Raw genomic sequence first — 5,932 nt, forward strand, 5'->3', positions numbered from 1 at the left:
TACGATCAAAAGTTTCGCAGGTGCGATCACACCAATAGGCAGCAGTTCCAGAAATGTTTCAAGTTAAATTTGATCCGTCAACCATCCGAAACTCACCCGAAGCCCTCGGGTCCCCGTACGAACATACAAACAAGCTCCATAATATAACACGGACCTACTCGAGGCCTCAAATCATACCTAACAACCTCAAAAATACGAACTACACACGGATTCAAGCCTAATAATTTTTCAAATTTTCAAATTCTACAAACGATGCCGAAACCTATCAAATAACGTCCGATTGACCTCAAATTTTTCATACAACTTACATTTCACATTACAGACCTATTCAAATTTCCGGAATTGGATTCTGACCCCAATATCAAAAAGTCAAACTCCCGGCCAAACTTTCCAAAAATTTAACTTTCGGCAATTCAAGCCAAATTCCACTACATACCTCCAAATAATTTTTCGTACATGCTCCTAAATCCAAAATCACCATACGGTACTATTGGAATCATCAAAATTCGAATCCGAGGTCGTTTACCCATAAGTCCGCATCCGGTCACTATTTTAACTTAAGCTTTAAACCTTGGAACTAAGTGTTCTAATTCCTTCCAAAACCTCAATGGATACGAACCAATTACCCCGGCAATTCACACAACAACTGTAAAGTACTATTTGAGAAAAAAAAGGGAGAAACGAGATTGTAATACTCAAAATCACCGGCCGGATCGTTACAAAAATATTTTGATAATATATCGTTAATTTGTCGCTAAGTAGGAATAACGAGAAATTTTATTGTTTAGCTACATAATTTATCCGTCGCTAATTCCTAATTTTTTAGTAGTGATTATACAAAATGACCTCAAGATTGGTCATCTTCTTTATCATTCAATTCTTTCGTCTACATTTAGATAACTTGATTCGTTTTTACGATCTTCAAGTTGTCTACATTTATTTGGCATTGGTTGTTCCTTTTTGCTTTGTGGTAAAAAGTTGATATACTACGTTATAAAGCTGAATTAAGAAACTGCCAAGAAACTTCTTGAAAAAAAAAGAAAAAAACGTAACAATTTATTTTCTGACGTTCGAGATAATAAAATTAAGTATTTAAGGAAAATGGAAGAGTATCACGAAATGTACAGTAGTAAAATAGAATTTCTTGTTAATGAAGTAGATGCCGAAAGTTTTTTGAGTTACTAATTGTAGTGCTTTGTCTATTTAATTGGCACTACAACTATTCTATTACAATGACGATGATAACGACGCCTCATACCTATAATAAGTTAGGAAAAACTATTCTACTTCCTTTTACAATATTTTTAGTGTATAATTTATTTTTGCATTTAAGTTATATTGTAATTTAACGAGTTATAACATGTCAATTAACGTATTTTTAAATTACCATTTTAGTATATACAATTACCTGCCTTTATTTTTGAATGACTGATGGTGTAATTTGTTTTTTATATTATCAGTCTACAAATTAAAATTAAGTTCAAAGAAAAAAAGGTGTTTCTCTTGTCATTAATTTTGTTTTTCGTACTTAGATGGTAAGACTGAAACCTATATATTGTTATCAGGGTTAGGCAGACTTTAGTCTATTTTTTATCCTCCGTAAGTTTAAGTAATATGCATTGGCATGGAAAAGATATTTATACAATTAGGTCCAACTGATTATAAAATTTGTCCTTTACCGTCTTTGCTAATGCAAAAACTCAAAGCTTTCCCTGTTGATTTTGCATGCAGCCGATCTTCATGCTTTGATCTCATTATCTCACCTGTCGAGACCGTCCCACCACAAAGAGCTAGACTAAGTGCGAATTAACTTATATATTTTAATATCGAACTGATGTGATATTTATGACTTGAAATTTATTCGATAAATATACGTACATCTTTTCATAAACATTAAGCGATATTAATCGGGTAAAGATGATATGTAATTTGATATCACAATTTAAAATTTACTGATAGTGGAATTGTTTTACACCATCAGTATAAATATATACATATAATTTAAATCCTCCTTCACTAATTAAGTACAAAGAAATTTCAATATTCATAAGTACTGGTCTTGGCAATGATGATTCTTTTCATTCAACGAGCAGAAGTTTAATCAATCATCAGTAGATTGATTTTCTGTTTTCTTGCTGGCTTTTATATCACCATAGAAGTAGGAAATGAAGCCCCATATAAAAAGTGCAAGAGAAACATCTTTTTCTGCTGTGAATTTTTCACCGTAAAAAATGACAGCTAAAACTTCAATGACAGGAAGTAAAACAGTAATTAAAATGGTAAAAACCAGAGACGAAGAAGAATAGACAACTCCAATGGCGCCTAAGATGCCAAATAATTGCAGACCATACTATCACTATATAATATTTGCCTTCTCCAAGTTCAAATGCTTTCGCCTCCCTTGAAATTACCTGCAAGTTTAAGTAATTATTAGGGAATACCCTTATAATAATATATATTGGCATGTCTAACGAACTAACCGATTTTGTCTTACATTTTCGGGTTCGCGTACTAATGCTTTTATTAGGGAGTACTTTAATTTACTCTCAATATGAAACTTCGTCCCAATGCAAATATCCAACGTCGATAAAAAATCAAAGGTTGAAACAAAAGCTCACAAATATATTCAAGCGTGGTGTTATGATCTATAAATATTCTTTCCTTATTATTTCTTAAGAATATTCTTTGAAAGGACATTTTCACCTTGAAATCGCCAAATGGATAGTTGGATGATGCCAATAAATGAAATATCTACTATAGGTCAAACATAAATGATCTTTTCAACCGGAGAAAGGACTAATTTTTGGTATTGTGTCTAGCTTTTTGTTTGAAAATGCGTTTGGTACGATAAAAGTAAAATTATCGACCGTAGGGAATAGTGTCACTGTACTATATGCGTTTGGTACGATAAAAGTAAAATTAATTTTCTATAACGAGAAATTCATTTTTGTGTTTGTTTATCAAAGTCAAGAGGGGGGAAATGACCTTTGTCATTTTATTTATGGATATAAATCATTCTCTTTTTGATTATCTTAACTTTTAATTTCACGTTACTTCCTCCAACTAACACTTAGACATCATTATCAATCTTTAACATCAAAAAGCTTGTTTAATTAGAATTATATATATATATATATATATATATATTTTTTTTTTTATTTTTCTCAAAAATATTTCTCATTCGCCAGTCCAAAAATGGAAACACATAAATGCACAATTATTGACATACATTATATATATAATACGCCGAGGTATTGTTCTGACAAAGTAATTCGAATTTGCAACTATAAACATTTATGTCTGGAGACCTGAGAACCAAGGCGAGGCCCTTGTACACCATAATTATTGAGAAAAAATAAAATGGAATTATTTTGATCGAAATTTAAACGAAATAAAAGCAAAATTTTCAAAAAAGTAACAGAGCTTTATCCCGTAATTGATCTTTGTCCCTTACCATCTTATGCAGACAGTAATATGAACATTTAGATACAAAATTACCTAAATTTAGGCAGTGTGTCTAATTAATTATGCATGTGAGTTTAGTTTTTCTGTGTATTTATGTGGGAGTGAGGATCAGCTTTTCCTAACCAAATTATACAAATAAATTAATCTGAACGTAACATTTAGTTACAAAATTACCTAAATTTAGGCTACTATGTGTCCGTGCATGCGCACGTTTGTGAGTAGAAACAGTCTCATTTAAAAAATTTAAATTGTTAGAGAGATTAAAATTTTAATTACTTAATTATATTATATCTCAACAAGCCTCTTACGTGATGTGGAAATATTTTTTGCTTTTTTAGATGACATTTGAATTACTCTTGACTGCTATAATACCATACTGAAGTTGTGTGACTAATTAATCTAAAAGTTTAAGCATTTAGAAAAATTATATTTTAAATTTATATTGTCTCGACAATACATACATATACCAATCTGAACAACTGTTTACAAACCTAAATTTATGCTACTATGTGTATATTTGCGCATTTGTTTGTGTCGGTGTGTAACGACATATTCAGTATAATTCTACAAATTGGGTCTGGGAAGGTTAGTGTGTACGTAGACGGTAACCTTACACCTATCTTGTGTGTATTTATATGTATGATAGAGAAATAATTAAGGGGTTGATCTATAACCAGAACTTATACCCCTTTTAGTTGCCAATATTGATTTCAAGGACTAAATCAATCAAAAATATTCTAAACATAATAGAAAGAATCAACCACAACAAACTAAAATGATAAAACGTATCCGGATTGATTTGATTTTTGGGACAGCTTAATTATCATGATAAATAATTAGGTTGAAGTTACATGATACGTATGCAAAATATATAGAGCTCAACAAGTGGAGAGAAGGTAAAATGGAGAGCATTCAGATTTATAACAGAGGGAGGAAAATAGAAATTACCTGAAAGTCCTTGTTTATTATCATCCCAATTGTGCAAACCACAGTAGCAAAAAAGCAATACACAGCCTGAATCTCCAACACAAGAGTGTAAGTGATTGTTTGCATTGCCTTTTTGTACAACAACTCAAACAAAGGCAAAATAAGCCCATACAAAGCTGCAGCTCCAAGTGTCAAGACAAACCCTAAAATATACTCCTTTTTCGACTCCCCTTTCGGCCTGTCCCTTTTCGCGTGGAGAGCCAATACAACCGCGCCAAGTGTCAGAAGATAAATAGAATTGATAGAGTATGCAGAGAACTTTTGCTTCACAAGGAGGAAAGCAAAGCCGGCTGTGAAAGCTAAGTTGTGAAGCAATGAGAAGTGCTGACGTGGAGACGGGTAATTTCGCCACGCCATAAGCATAGAGATAGTTGTCGATTCCGCTTAGGATTCCCATACCGATGGCAACTATAAAAATCCGAGGAGTCATTAAAATGAACTTTGTATTATTGTTACTATTATTGCCGTTGTTGTTATTATTCTGAATTGTTGTTAATATTCTACCTTGGGATTTGCATCGATTGAAGTAGGAAATGGCTAAAGGTATGAGAATAATTGGCCAAGCAATAGTTTGTAGCCAACTTGAGAGCCAAATTCTTTTGCCTCCTTTGATGAAGTAAAGGCGGGAGATTAAAGGGCCACCACAATTTCCTATAGCTAGAAGTATACAATTCATAACTAGAAGAAACTTCTTCATTTTTGCGTTTACTTGAGGTTCCATTTTCTATGTAGAATTGAGGATTTTCTTCCTATGTTGAGTCGTAATTTATAATGTGCGGAATCAAGATAATTTATATTATCTTAATTTATAAGAGTAATATACTTGAGGTTCCATACACACACATATATGTATGTATAGGGCTAGAGCTAGAACTTCGGTAACGGGTTCGGCCAAACCTACTAGTGCAAACTGTATATGTGTCTTACAAAATTCTTTGAATAAGTACAAATTCTTACTTTAGAACCTAGTAACATAAAAATGCTAGAATCCTGAACCCGTAGTTTTAAATCCTAGCTCCGCCTCTCTATATATATAGTTGTTTCGTCTTTGAATAATCAACAGTGTCAACGTCTTGTGTGTCAAAGTTTCAACTTTGTAGGCCTCATAATTTCATTTTCCTATTTTTGTTTTTGTTGTTCAGAATTAAATACAGGATTTAAATTTTCAATCAATGATATTGCGGAAAATGACGTATATTCCGATGTCTGCTTAATAGTTCACTACACTGACCATTTTTTCGTCGGAAATATTTGTCGGTCTTCCGACAGATTATTCTCCGTTGGAAGATCCTTGCAAATTCGGTAATTTCTAATGGTAAATCTATCTTACATTTAAATGAATTGACAATTAAATACACAAAAGACATAATTTTTCCTTTCATGGTGTAGAAAAGAAAATTAACATACATAAATATTCGCACTAAAAATGTTAATTTCAACTGATGCTGACTACAGCGTGTTAATTTTGGAAAACGTCTAA

At 32.2% G+C, this 5,932-nt stretch overlaps 1 pseudogene; it reads right to left on the reverse strand.

The window, feature by feature from the left end:
- Nucleotides 1-1,928: 1,928 nt before the first annotated feature.
- LOC107811548 (purine permease 3-like) lies at nucleotides 1,929-5,195 on the reverse strand (annotated as a pseudogene).
- Nucleotides 5,196-5,932: the final 737 nt, after the last annotated feature.

This window comes from Nicotiana tabacum, chromosome 17 (assembly GCF_000715075.1).
Source record: "Nicotiana tabacum cultivar K326 chromosome 17, ASM71507v2, whole genome shotgun sequence".
Taxonomy (NCBI): domain Eukaryota; kingdom Viridiplantae; phylum Streptophyta; class Magnoliopsida; order Solanales; family Solanaceae; genus Nicotiana; species Nicotiana tabacum.